The sequence below is a fragment of the Danio rerio genome, chromosome 1, assembly GCF_049306965.1.
Source record: "Danio rerio strain Tuebingen ecotype United States chromosome 1, GRCz12tu, whole genome shotgun sequence".
Classification (NCBI taxonomy): domain Eukaryota; kingdom Metazoa; phylum Chordata; class Actinopteri; order Cypriniformes; family Danionidae; genus Danio; species Danio rerio.
This window is the reverse complement of record NC_133176.1, coordinates 27,181,855-27,197,281: the sequence shown is the minus strand read 5'-3', so window position 1 is coordinate 27,197,281 and position 15,427 is coordinate 27,181,855.

Sequence of the window (15,427 nt, the reverse complement as noted above, 5' to 3'; positions counted from 1 at the left end):
GTTCATTCCGCTGTGGCGAGCCCTGACTAATAAAGAGACTTAGCCGAAAAAAAAATGAATGAATGAATGACTTCACCCAATGACCTTGATGGTCCGTTCGTTTAATTTAAGTTACAATGCATCAACATCAACAGGTGTTTCAAGTTTCTTTGAACTTGAGGAAACCCACGCAAACATGGGAAGAACATGCAAACTCCACACAGAAATGCCAACTGACCCAGCTGAGGCTTAAATCAGCGACCTTCTTGCTGTGAGGCGACGGCACTACCTACTGCACCACTGTGTCACCCTAAGGCAAATATTAGAAATATTAATAGTTAGAATTAGTTAACATTTTAAAACTGGAATCTGGAATCTTTTTTACTGTCAATCCCTTGTAAAAACTGTTGTGTTTTAAAACTGTTAAAATAGTTTTAGCATTATAGTTCAAAAAATATTATTAACAGTTCAAGACAGTTGGTCAAATTGTAGAACAGATAATGAAACAAATGCAGTATTTGTCATTTTTATTCAACAGAAAAGTCTTGACCAATCACAAAACCTATATATTACAATTTTTGGAAGACTTTTTGTGTCTTACATTTGCTAAAATGCAGTTAATAAAAAGCATGTTCGTCCAACTTTTCAGTCATGCTTTTTAAAAGGAATCTCATTATTATTATAGTTTCTAAATTAGTAAGTTTAGTTTATTAAAAAAATGGCCTCTTGCAAATATGAACCTCTATACTCCCCAAGCCAGAATATTACACTGACAAAAAATGTGTGGCCAAATATTTTGTTTCATTTGACTTTGAAGAAGTGGAATTTAGGCTTTGTTGGAAAGAAGAGGCAGAATTTAGTTTTAATAGATAAATTCTGGCCAGTTTGCCATTTCCAAGTTCCAGAACCATGACAAGAGCAGTCAAAACCACGAGTGAGATGGCAGCTTTAGCTTAGTCAGTTTAACAGCTCCTATAATCCAAACTCAGTAAAAGCCCATGACCACAATTTCCACAAGTCACCCCTACTTGTTACCATCTTTTCAATTTACGTGATTTACTTGGAATGTTTTCACTCCAATGGGTTATAACAAAACCAAAAAGACATGCATCTAGATATCACATATGCACATTAAGCGTAATAAATCGCTGCCAAAAAAATAACCATGCTGTTTTTGTACACACACAAAAGTTATTTACCAATCTGTGTATATATATATATCCCTTGAATGAAACTCTGTTCAACCAAAATACAGACACTTTTGCATTTATGAAGAGATCTTTATCTATTGGTACTTATTGCAGAACTGCTTTAGGCATTTTCCATTAATTTTCCTTTAACTGAAAATATATACAAAAAATGTATAATTAAAATTAAACTGAATCCATTTCATGTAAAATAATGCAAAATGCTTAAATTTGTTAGAGAACATTTGGGTTACTGTTGTAACCCTTGTTCCCAGAAGCAGGAAATGAAGCCGTTATGGGGAATTATGAGCTGACCAATCACTCCGAAAAGTACAATAAAGGGGCCAATAGAACTGGAAAGTGGAGCATCTCACAGGTGAGGCTGATTATAATCAGCTGGGTAGCTACATGAGCTTGAAGGAGTGTAAAGGCTGATTTATACTTCTGCATCAAGCGCACGCATATTTAAAAAATTATACAAAATACTTTTACAAGGAAGTGTGACATTTCTTCACAAACCTTCGATCAATAGACCTGTTCGATCAATCCCTTCACCATTAAACTGATTTGTGAAATAACAACAGCCTTTCTCTGAGCAAGTTTTAAGTCAGCTTCTCTGCCAACTCATTGACCTCTACTCCTGTACATGAGTAGGCATTCATAAACATTGTTTCTCTTTCAATTCAGTATAAATTTTGTGCAAATTTCATATAGAAAGTCCTGTCTTAAAGATGATCTCTTTAATCACTGTAAAAACCATCTAATGCAGATAATGAGTTGGAACATACTACTATATCTCTTCATTGTTTTCATCCATTGTGTTGCCAGTGAAATGGACACCATCTCTTAACGTCTTATATTTTAACGAAGAGGTTTTTTTTTTTTTGTTCACATAATTATCTTTAAACAAATCTTTAATACTTAATATAAAAACATAATTTCTGAAAACTACTAAAATCCACAATTTCCATACATCATGCTAGTTTTTGCAAGTGTTCTCTTTAATGCACTTCTCTTAAAAAAAAAAAAAAAAAAAAAGGTGTTCTCTGTTATTGCAAATAAACTCTTTATATACAATATGTCCTGCTGCAGAGGAGGAGCTTGGCCAGATGCACCCCAGCCCAAAATAGTGTTTTTCAGCCAATGATGAACTCTCGGTAAAAGCTTGCCTTAATGTGACTATTTTCAATCTGATATGGTTCCTTTTACAGCATGGATGTTGTGATGTAATTCAAATATAATCAGTTAAAAAGGTTTAAGCATGCAATTGGTTGTTAAAGTGTGAAAAAAGACGCAAGCAGCGTCATTAGCAGCAGGCTAGCGCAAAAGTTTCATTGAAAATACTGGTGTCAAATTAATTTCCATATTTTAAAGACGGTGCAGAAAAATGGAATTAAATGCAGTGCTTCTTGTTTGGTCTGATACCTACTTAATATTGTATCTCAGCCAGGTAGTGATGATCCAGGCCTGAAGCCAGCCTGGTGAAAGGGGTGATTCTTTTTCTCAAAAATTGACTTATTTGCAGTTATTCGCATCATTTTCTATTTAATGGTGAAATTTAAATATTGCATTTAAGTGCAATTTTTAGCACTATTTTTAGCTGGATTAGCTTGTGGGATGGCCATCAAAACCACACATTATAATGTTCCAAAAGATATTAGTTAAATATTTAGAATAAACAATAATAGCCAAATTACTATTCAAATTCATTTTAATATGAGCCGCTTTTGGTGCTTCACACCTTATTATTGCTCATTTTTTTAAAAATACAACACTGGTACTAGAGAAGTAATGGAGAAGAACTCTTCTCCTGCTCTGATTGACTTACTGCTGATCAAGAGCTGTTTACATTTAAACCAGTTCAATATTCTGTCACCACGGCAACCTGAGTTTACACTTTAAATCCACACAACTGTCTGAAAGTCTTGAATCCTCTGCTTGAAGCTCTTTTAAGTCTCCAAGTTGACAAGTTTCATCAGTTTGTCTGATTTAAGTTGATCTTCATGGAGCAGCGTCGCCTCAGAAGAACCAGAGCTCTTCCTGCACGCCTGAAAGACTTCTGGGTTGAGGGCGTCTCTTCTGTTCTGGATCCTGCAGCTATGGTCAGGTTAGACCACACTTACAGCTGTGTCTCTGTTTCAGGTTTGGAGGAGCGACACCTGAAGAACACGGCTGTCCTTCCTGACCTCCGTCCAGCAGTCACAGTGTCTTCAGTGGATGCAGGTCAGCAGGCAGAGCCTCTCTCCATCCATGGCTGCAGCGTTGAAGTCTATCAGGACATCTACCGCTCTGTGGTGGAGCCCATGACCAAGAACCGCTGTGGTCACCGCCGTCCATACAGCCTGCAGCTGGGCCTGGATATCAAGCAGCGGCTGTGGGAAACACTCGGGTGTCCTGTAGTGGAGGAGACAGTGCAGGCCGATGGACGAGTAATCATCACTGAGAGCAGGTCTGGTTCCAGCATCGCTCCTCGAATCCAGGTAGACATCAGTGAAGAGCCGCTGCCTGTGGAGCCCAGAAGAAAGAGGCCCAGACACTGAGTCCTCACATGCAGAATCACACCACATGCTGCATTTGTATATACTGTAAATACTGTAAATAGTTCTAGAGCAAGTTTACAAGTAAGTTTCCTTTTCACACACTCTTGTTTCATCAATAGGATGTGTTTGGTGATTGTCAGTTGGTTTGCTCATGGTTTTTAATGCTTTGCGGTGTGGTCATCAGGTGGTTTTCTGAGCGGTTGTTCTCATGTCGCTGGTCGGTCGCTGGACTCCTCTGGGTGTTTCGATGCGTTTAGTGATTCGCGGCGTCTGGTAGGTTAGGTTAGGGTCCCTCACACGGTTTGCAGCTTGACGTGCTGTGAGGGCTTGTGTGCATCAGTGATGCTGAGAGCTTCACCACTGGTACTTCACAGATACCGGCAGGGTCACCCATAGTGGACAGGTCTCAGCTGAGATGCCCGACTAAGACAAACCGGCAGATTCTGGACCGCAGAAGATCATACACTGAAGACAATGCCAACAACATCAGAATTAAGAAGACACAGGTGGAAGTGGAACAATCGACTGTACAAGACAAAATAAAATAAATAGGTAGAAATAAATTTAATAAATAAAAAAGTTAAGGTGAACAACAGTGTTGTATTTTTTTTTCAGCACTCTTCTATACATTTCTATACAAAGTCGAGGGTTTTAGTATATTATATTATATTATATTATATTATATTATATTATATTATATTATATTATATTATATTATAATATATTATATTATTTTATATTATATTATATTATATTATATTATATTATATTATTTTATATTATATTATATTATATTATATTATATTATATTATATTATATTATATTATATTATATATATTATATTATATTATATTAAATTATATTATATTATATTATTTTATATTATATTATATTATATTGTATTATTTTATATTATATTATATTTTATTATATTATATTATATTATATTATATTATATTATATTATATTATATTTATTATATTTATTATATTATATTATATTATATTATATTAAATTATATTATATTATATTATATTATATTATATTATATTATATTATATTATATTATATTATATTATAATATATTATATTATTTTATGTTATATTATATTATATTATATTATATTATTTTATATTATATTATATTATATTATATTATATTATATTATATTATATATATTATATTATATTAAATTATATTATATTATATTATTTTATATTATATTATATTATATTGTATTATTTTATATTATATTATATTATATTATATTATATTTATTATATTTATTATATTATATTATATTATATTAAATTATATTATATTATATTATATTATATTATATTATATTATATTATATTATATTATATTATATTATATTATATTATATTATTTAGGGTTGTCAGTTGATTATAAATGTTCATTTAGTTCACTAAAATCAAAATTCATAATTCAGTTTTACAGACCTTGCAGATTTGGCTGCCAGCTTTCTTCTGCATGTTTTTGTTTTTTCTTTGAGCAAAAAGTATAATTTATTTAGAAAAATATTTCCCAAATTATGTTTAACAGAGCAAGTAATTTTTTCACAATAAGTCTGATATTATATATTTTTTCTTCTGGAGAAAGTCTTATTTGTTTTAATTCGACTAGAATAAAAGCAGTTTTTAATAAAAAACAAAAAACATTTTAAGGTCAAATTTATTAGCCCCTTTAAGCTATATTTTTTCGATAGTCGACAGAACAAACCATCAATATACAATCATTACCCTAACCTGCCTAGTTAACTTAATAAGCCTAGTTAAGTCTTTAAATGTCACTTTAAGCTGTAGAGAAGTATATTGAAATATGTCTTGTCAAATATTATTTACTGTCATCATGGCAAAGATAAAATAAATCAGTTATTAGAAATGAGTTATTAAAACTATTATGTTTAGAAATGTGTTAAAAAATCTCTCTGTTAAATAGAAATTGGGGAAAAATAACAGGGAAGCTAATAAGAAGATAACTATAGATAGTTACATTATGTAAAGTAAAATCATAAGAATTTATGATTGGAAATCTAACACACCAGAGCAAAATAAATAAATTAATTAATTAATAACTTGTGTTTTACAAATCTTAATCTAACTTTGACCTTAATGAAATTATGTGGAGTGAACTAAAACAGAGCATTTGACCTGAAGTCACGACATGGATGGCGAAATCTGCTTTGCACAGAAATATGAGCAATTCCAGCATAATGGATGTGACATTTGCAGTAAAATCTCAAAACATAAATTCACAAAGTATATGTTAACATTATATTGAAACATCTTTTTATTTTTTATTAAATTGCTAACCACAGAGTTATGAGATCAGAAAAAAACAATCAATTAATCACAATTACAATTCAAAAAATCAATCACAATTTTTCATATTTCAAATCAAAACCCAAAAAGGTTTGCAAGTTTACAGTATTCAACATAGCTTCTAGAAATTCTGTGAATTACCAGATTCACTACAGAACTAAAATGATTGATTTTAATATATTTTATTTGACATTTTTTGCATTTATGAGGAAAACGCTCTGTTATGGATGTGACAGATGTGAAATTTCCATTTGTGTGACTTTTGTAAAACAAATATAATTTTTGAAAAAAACCTTGACAGATACATTTTTGAGTATTTCTGTACTGTAAAATACAAGCCTGCTCAAACAAACTTAGAAAGGGTTTTTGGTGAAAACCTTTTTTCATGGCGAGGTTCACATTTGGCGAAGTGGGTAGCACTTTTGCCTCACAACAAGAAAGTCGCTGGGTTGAGCCTCGGCTGGGTCAGTTGGCATTTCTGTGTGGAGTGTGCATGTTCTCCCCGTTTTTGCGTGGGTTTCCTCCAGGTGCTCTGGTGTCCCCCACAGTCCAAAGACATGTGATATAGGTGAATTGATTATGCCAAAATTGACCATAATGTAGGTGTGTGTGTGTGTGAGCGTGTGTACGAATGTTTTACCAGTGATGGGTTTCAGCTGGAAGGGCATTCGCTGCATAAAAAAAATATGGTGTATAAGTTGGCGGTTCATTCTGCTGTGGCGACCCCAGATCAATAAAGGGACTAAGCTGAAAAGAAAATGAATGAATGGATGAATGAATGAATGAGGTTCACATTTATGGAATTGCTCATATGCTAAAACAGCCACTATTACAGTGTATAACAACTTGATCACACTGTAGGTAAATTTAAACAACCAAAATAGACATATACGTCATAATGCTTTATATATATGAACATGTTAAAATGTCTTTTCACGAGAGCTGTTTAGTTGATATTTCGTGAAATGCAGTGTTGAGGTCTATCTGGACATCTGTCACTCTGCAGCTGAGCTCATGATGAAGAATCGCCAGGGATGGGCAATAATACTGTGCACTGAAATGTATTTTAAAATAAAATACCAAATACCTAAATTTTACATGTATGTAAAATAAACTAAAGAAAACAGCAGCCACAAATGTATTAAAATAAACACTGCAAATTTTAGATAGTAGATTTTACTACCTTGGAGTTAAAATTAACACTCCCTCAGAGTTTATATGGGAACCACTATAAGTGTTAAAAATAACACTTTTGAAAGTGTTAACATTGTCAACACCAGGAGAGTGTTAATTAGCAAACTCTTATTGTGTAAAATATCTGTTAAATTTCCGAAAAAATACCAGCAGCTGTGGTTGCCAGAATCTTTCTGTGAAAAACATGGATTTTTCATGAACTAAATATACTAATACACTAATACATTGTTCATTTTACAAAATCATTGCTTTGTGCACAAAAATGTAAAGTCTTTAGATACAATAATGTTTTCATGTGTGATTGCAATTAGCAAACAGATTTTGACTTCATTAGAAACTACACAGTTACCCTTAAACAAAAGAAGCTGCAGCATAACATCAAATATTCTCAGTTCATCTTGGACTTGAACAGAGACGCTATTATCCTCCACAATGGTGACACAAAAACCGTTTTGCTGTTTTTCTTTTTTTTTTTTCCATTTTTAGATTTTACGGAAAAATACCGGCAGCTGTGGTTGCCAGTAATCTGCTGTTTTTAACATTCATAAATTCAGTTTACAGAATATTTCTGTTAAAAACACATTTAACAGTCTGTATTTTTTTATCCATCTCACACTGCACATTTTAGATTTGGTAGATTTAACAACCTTAGAGTTAAAATTAACAGTCCCTCAGTGTTTATATGGGAACCACTATAAGTGTTAAAATAACACTTTTGAAAGTGTTAAAATGTTGAACACTCAGAGAGTGTTAATTAGCAAACTCTTATTGTGTAAAATATCTATTAAATGTATGTCAAAATACTGGCAGCAGTGGTTGCCAGTAATCTGCCGTTTTCAACATTTTACATTTGTACAGTAAATACATTCGTTTCCAGAATATTTCTGTTAAAAATACATCCCATAGTCTGTATTTTTCATTCAAACACACTTAAGCCTTAAATTCCAGAGCAAAATCCTAACTAGTGTCCTCACTACAGAGGGCTAAACACTCAGACAGTGATGAAGTTAATGAGACAATTAAGTGTCTAATTAAAGGATGATTGAGAATTATTGATGAACAACAGTTAACTAGCAGAATGAAAGAAAAACAAGCCAAAACCAAAGATGAAATCAACTGGGGAAAAAAAACTCTAAATAAAATAATAATCAATAAAAATTTTATTTTTTAACATCTTTAAAAAAAAACTCATCACATTAAACAACTTATCATGGAGCTTTACCTATTACTGACCTTTGACTTGATTTCTGTCATGTGAACAAAAGCTCTTAATGAAATTTCTGTTGTTCATTTGAAGTCACCATGATGGAGGACAGAGTCTGCTTTAGTCAGGTTTTTCAACTTCTTACTATAACTGTCTTTTATTTTGGCTGCTATAGTTAGTATTAATCACTCTATTTAAACATAAAGCATGGAAAGCCAAAAGAAAATAAAAGTGTCAGTCTGAAGAGATTATTTATGATATCATAGCCATCCTTTCCTGCTGATATTTTAATTCAGTATCATATAAGTTATGTTTGAGAAATAAATAATATACATAAATGAAACCACTGAAGCTCCAACAATTAATGACCTTATAACAGGTTTAAAAACACCATGTATGAGAACGTTTGATCTATGGCAAAACTCAAAAACACCCAGACATCAACAATTAGTCTTTGAATCTCAATGATGGTGACAAACAAAAAAAATAAAAATCAAGTAAAAAAAAAAACCTACTGAAATATCACCTCCCCAAAACAACACAAAATACAGGAAAAGAAATTGTAAGAACATAAAGCTGCATAATTTATTCATGCTGCAATCCATGCTGGGAGCTTTATTCTATGCTGGTACCCAGCATGCATTGCGGCATGAACTATACAGCTTTTCTTTTTAGCAACCACCATTGAGGTTCATATCCTGATTCTTGATGTCTGTGTGTCATGATGCACAAGCTGGAGCTTGAATGTTTAGTGCATGACACTCTAATTATTAATTGCATCCTAATTGTTTGATGTATCTTCTATTAAGAGTAGCAGACTGCCAGTAGTACTCTCCCATGCAGTATAATGCAACTATATTCGCATATTTTTATCAATCAACTTATTAAACACCTGAAATTATATCTAGAACTATTAAGCATAAACAGTTTAGTTTCTCTTGACCTTTCTTGCTATAACTGATGATGAGTTTAAGAAACATTAGGATATAAGCGAAAAGCTTCAAGAGCTCAAATAAGCAGCCTCTGATCTCCATGATGGTGAGGTCAAATGAAATATTTTTAATAAAAAAATATAAACCTCTGTTCATTGTCAAACATTCTTACAGAAATGAAGTCAAACTAATCCGTGAAGCTGCTTATACTATTATTTAATGGAGTTGTTTAATCCTCTGTTTTAATTCAGTTGGTTTGGTGTGAGGCTGTGTCTGTAGTTTTATTTCTTCCTTCAATTTCTTATTCCTTCAGTGATTGTGCTTGTTAACAGCAGGTGTTCAACAGCAGGTGTCTGAATTCACTTATTTGTGCTCATGCGCTCTGTCTGGACTAAACTAATTGACCAATTTAAGGGCCAGGTGAATGAGGGTGTAGGGCGAGATCAGACACTCTAATTAGTTTCTCAAATATAAGGGTTTTCGACATAGGTAGATACATGTTACTCTGTATGACAAGGAGGCAAATCAGCTTCTAACGCAGAGAGGGTTAGTTTACCTTTATCTAACTCTAGAATTTTAACACTTTACTCTGAATTACCACAACACTTGAAATTTAACACCAACGAATTTGCTGTGTATTTAGAAAATTATACAAAATACTTTTACAAGGAAGTGTGACATTTCTTCACAAACCTTCGATCAATAGACCTGTTCGATCAATCCCTTCACCATTAAACTGATTTGTGAAATAACAACAGCCTTTCTCTGAGCAAGTTTTAAGTCAGCTTCTCTGCCAACTCATTCACCTCTACTCCTGTACATGAGTAGGCATTCATAAACATTGTTTCTCTTTCAATTCAGTATAAATTTTGTACAAATTTCATATAGAAAGTCCTGTCTTAAAGATGATCTCTTTAATCACTGTAAAAACCATCTAATGCAGATAATGAGTTGGAACATACTACTATATCTCTTCATTGTTTTCATCCATTGTGTGGCCAGTGAAATGGACACCATCTCTTAACGTCTTATATTTTAACGAAGAGGTTATTTTTTTTGTTCACATAATTATCTTTAAACAAATCTTTAATACTTAATATAAAAACATAATTTCTGAAAACTACTAAAATCCACAGTTTTTGTCATTTCCATACATCATGCTAGTTTTTGCAAGTGTTCTCTTTAATGCACTTCTCTTAAAAAAAAAAAAAAAAAAAGGTGTTCTCTGTTTTTGCAAATAAACTCTTTATATACAATATGTCCTGCTGCAGAGGAGGAGCTTGGCCAGATGCACCCCAGCCCAAACCAAACGCATGAATTGAGCATGCCATTGTTAATATTAGGAGAAACATAAACGTATGTATGCTTTTTTGGAGTCGAACGCTTTGGACATCGCTTGAACAAAATTTAAGACTTTGTAAAAACTCAATTATTTTTTTAATACCTTTTAAGGGCCTTAATTTTCTCATAACTGATTTATCAACTTTTAATACTTTTCAAGACCCCGCGGACACCCTGTAATAAATAGCATCTGTATGACAAATATAATTAACCTGATGTTTTCTAATAATGATAACGTGGCGTAGCATATAAACTAAAAATAGCTGTGGGCCTAAAGTCATGGTCACACTGCACTTTTAGCCCCATAGATTTCCATGCATACGCATGCGAAAGCAGAAGACAGGAAATGCAGGCTTGTGCGACAAGTTTTGCATGTTGCTGCGTTGTAAAGTTCTAGTTTGGCAACCTCTGACCTGCAAAATATTGGAGAAAAAAAAAAACCTAGGAGGGCTGATCATTTTGACTTCAATGAGCTATACAGTATATGGACAGATAATGTTTTTCAGCCAATGATGAACTCTCGGTAAAAGCTTGCCTTAATGTGACTATTTTCAATCTGATATGGTTCCTTTTACAGCATGGATGTTGTGATGTAATTCAAATATAATCAGTTAAAAAGGTTTAAGCATGCAATTGGTTGTTAAAGTGTGAAAAAAGACGCAAGCAGCGTCATTAGCAGCAGGCTAGCGCAAAAGTTTCATTGAAAATACTGGTGTCAAATTAATTTCCATATTTTAAAGACGGTGCAGAAAAATGGAATTAAATGCAGTGCTTCTTGTTTGGTCTGATACCTACTTAATATTGTATCTCAGCCAGGTAGTGATGATCCAGGCCTGAAGCCAGCCTGGTGAAAGGGGTGATTCTTTTTCTCAAAAATTGACTTATTTGCAGTTATTCGCATCATTTTCTATTTAATAGTGAAATTTAAATATTGCATTTAAGTGCAATTTTTAGCACTATTTTTAGCTGGATTAGCTTGTGGGATGGCCATCAAAACCACACATTATAATGTTCCAAAAGATATTAGTTAAATATTTAGAATAAACAATAATAGCCAAATTACTATTCAAATTCATTTTAATATGAGCCGCTTTTGGTGCTTTACACCTTATTATTGCTCATTTTTTGTTTCAAGAATAACGTCCAAGATTTAGAATAAAAAGTTACTTGTAAAATCTTTCCTCCATTTAAAAACAATACAGTAGTGAGAGATGACTTCACTTACGTCAGATTGTGTGTTTTCTTGCTGGTTGTTAAACTCATGAAAACTTGTTTGCACTGGCCAAAACTGATTAGCTGAAGTCACACTGAAGCCACAGCCGACAGAGGATTCCGCTTGCTCTTACTGACTTTTTCTATGGGTTATTTTCAAATTAATTAAAAAATTAAATGAAAGAGAAATTAAAGGTTTGTGTGCATATATCTCATTGCATGTGGACATTTTAAAAAGCTTTTCCAAGAGATCTTTAGTTGATATTGGATTTAAAATAATGAATCATAATAAATATCTACTGAGCCTAATTAATTTGAGTCATATTTAAATCAAAATGCTTCTTTATGTTTCTGTATCACTAATTTTGTTGAGCTTACACCACATGTATGTATATTTGCTGTAAAAAATACAACACTGGTACTAGAGAAGTAATGGAGAAGAACTCTTCTCCTGCTCTGATTGACTTACTGCTGATCAAGAGCTGTTTACATTTAAACCAGTTCAATATTCTGTCACCACGGCAACCTGAGTTTACACTTTAAATCCACACAACTGTCTGAAAGTCTTGAATCCTCTGCTTGAAGCTCTTTTAACTCTCCAAGTTGACAAGTTTCATCAGTTTGTCTGATTTAAGTTGATCTTCATGGAGCAGCGTCGCCTCAGAAGAACCAGAGCTCTTCCTGCACGCCTGAAAGACTTCTGGGTGGAGGGCGTCTCTTCTGTTCTGGATCCTGCAGCTGTGGTCAGGTTAGACCACACTTACAGCTGTGTCTCTGTTTCAGGTTTGGAGGAGCGACACCTGAAGAACACGGCTGTCCTTCCTGACCTCCGTCCAGCAGTCACAGTGTCTTCAGTGGATGCAGGTCAGCAGGCAGAGCCTCTCTCCATCCATGGCTGCAGCGTTGAAGTCTATCAGGACATCTACCGCTCTGTGGTGGAGCCCATGACCAAGAACCGCTGTGGTCACCGCCGTCCATACAGCCTGCAGCTGGGCCTGGATATCAAGCAGCGGCTGTGGGAAACACTCGGGTGTCCTGTAGTGGAGGAGACAGTGCAGGCCGATGGACGAGTAATCATCACTGAGAGCAGGTCTGGTTCCAGCATCGCTCCTCGAATCCAGGTAGACATCAGTGAAGAGCCGCTGCCTGTGGAGCCCAGAAGAAAGAGGCCCAGACACTGAGTCCTCACATGCAGAATCACACCACATGCTGCATTTGTATATACTGTAAATACTGTATATAGTTCTAGAGCAAGTTTACAAGTAAGTTTCCTTTTCACACACTCTTGTTTCATCAATAGGATGTGTTTGGTGATTGTCAGTTGGTTTGCTCATGGTTTTTAATGCTTTGCGGTGTGGTCATCAGGTGGTTTTCTGAGCGGTTGTTCTCATGTCGCTGGTCGGTCGCTGGACTCCTCTGGGTGTTTCGATGCGTTTAGTGATTCGCGGCGTCTGGTAGGTTAGGTTAGGGTCCCTCACACGGTTTGCAGCTTGACGTGCTGTGAGGGCTTGTGTGCATCAGTGATGCTGAGAGCTTCACCACTGGTACTTCACAGATACCGGCAGGGTCACCCATAGTGGACAGGTCTCAGCTGAGATGCCCGACTAAGACAAACCGGCAGATTCTGGACCGCAGAATATCATACACTGAAGACAATGCCAACAACATCAGAATTAAGAAGACACAGGTGGAAGTGGAACAATCGACTGTACAAGACAAAATAAAATAAATAGGTAGAAATAAATTTAATAAATAAAAAAGTTAAGGTGAACAACAGTGTTGTATTTTTTTTCAGCACTCTTCTATACATTTCTATACAAAGTCGAGGGTTTTAGTATATTATATTATATTATATTATATTATATTATATTATATTATATTATATTATATTATATTATTTTATATTATATTATATTATATTATATTAAATTATATTATATTATATTATTTTATATTATATTATATTATATTGTATTATTTTATATTATATTATATTATATTATATTATATTATATTATATTATATTATATTTATTATATTTATTATATTATATTATATTATATTAAATTATATTATATTATATTATATTATATTATATTATATTATATTATATTATATTATATTATATTATTTAGGGTTGTCAGTTGATTATAAATGTTCATTTAGTTCACTAAAATCAAAATTCATAATTCAGTTTTACAGACCTTGCAGATTTGGCTGCCAGCTTTCTTCTGCATGTTTTTGTTTTTTCTTTGAGCAAAAAGTATAATTTATTTAGAAAAATATTTCCCAAATTATGTTTAACAGAGCAAGTAATTTTTTCACAATAAGTCTGATATTATATATTTTTTCTTCTGGAGAAAGTCTTATTTGTTTTAATTCGACTAGAATAAAAGCAGTTTTTAATAAAAAACAAAAAACATTTTAAGGTCAAATTTATTAGCCCCTTTAAGCTATATTTTTTCGATAGTCGACAGAACAAACCATCAATATACAATCATTACCCTAACCTGCCTAGTTAACTTAATAAGCCTAGTTAAGTCTTTAAATGTCACTTTAAGCTGTAGAGAAGTATATTGAAATATGTCTAGTCAAATATTATTTACTGTCATCATGGCAAAGATAAAATAAATCAGTTATTAGAAATGAGTTATTAAAACTATTATGTTTAGAAATGTGTTAAAAAATCTCTCTGTTAAATAGAAATTGGGGAAAAATAACAGGGAAGCTAATAAGAAGATAACTATAGATAGTTACATTATGTAAAGTAAAATCATAAGAATTTATGATTGGAAATCTAACACACCAGAGCAAAATAAATAAATTAATTAATTAATAACTTGTGTTTTACAAATCTTAATCTAACTTTGACCTTAATGAAATTATGTGGAGTGAACTAAAACAGAGCATTTGACCTGAAGTCACGACATGGATGGCGAAATCTGCTTTGCACAGAAATATGAGCAATTCCAACATAATGGATGTGACATTTGCAGTAAAATCTCAAAACATAAATTCACAAAGTATATGTTAACATTATATTGAAACATCTTTTTATTTTTTATTAAATTGCTAACCACAGAGTTATGAGATCAGAAAAAAACAATCAATTAATCACAATTACAATTCAAAAAATCAATCACAATTTTTCATATTTCAAATCAAAACCCAAAAAGGTTTGCAAGTTTACAGTATTCAACATAGCTTCTAGAAATTCTGTGAATTACCAGATTCACTATAGAACTAAAATGATTGATTTTAATATATTTTATTTGACATTTTTTGCATTTATGAGGAAAACGCTCTGTTATGGATGTGACAGATGTGAAATTTCCATTTGTGTGACTTTTGTAAAACAAATATAATTTTTGAAAAAAACCTTGACAGATACATTTTTGAGTATTTCTGTACTGTAAAATACAAGCCTGCTCAAACAAACTTAGAAAGGGTTTTTGGTGAAAACCTTTTTTCATGGCGAGGTTCACATTTGG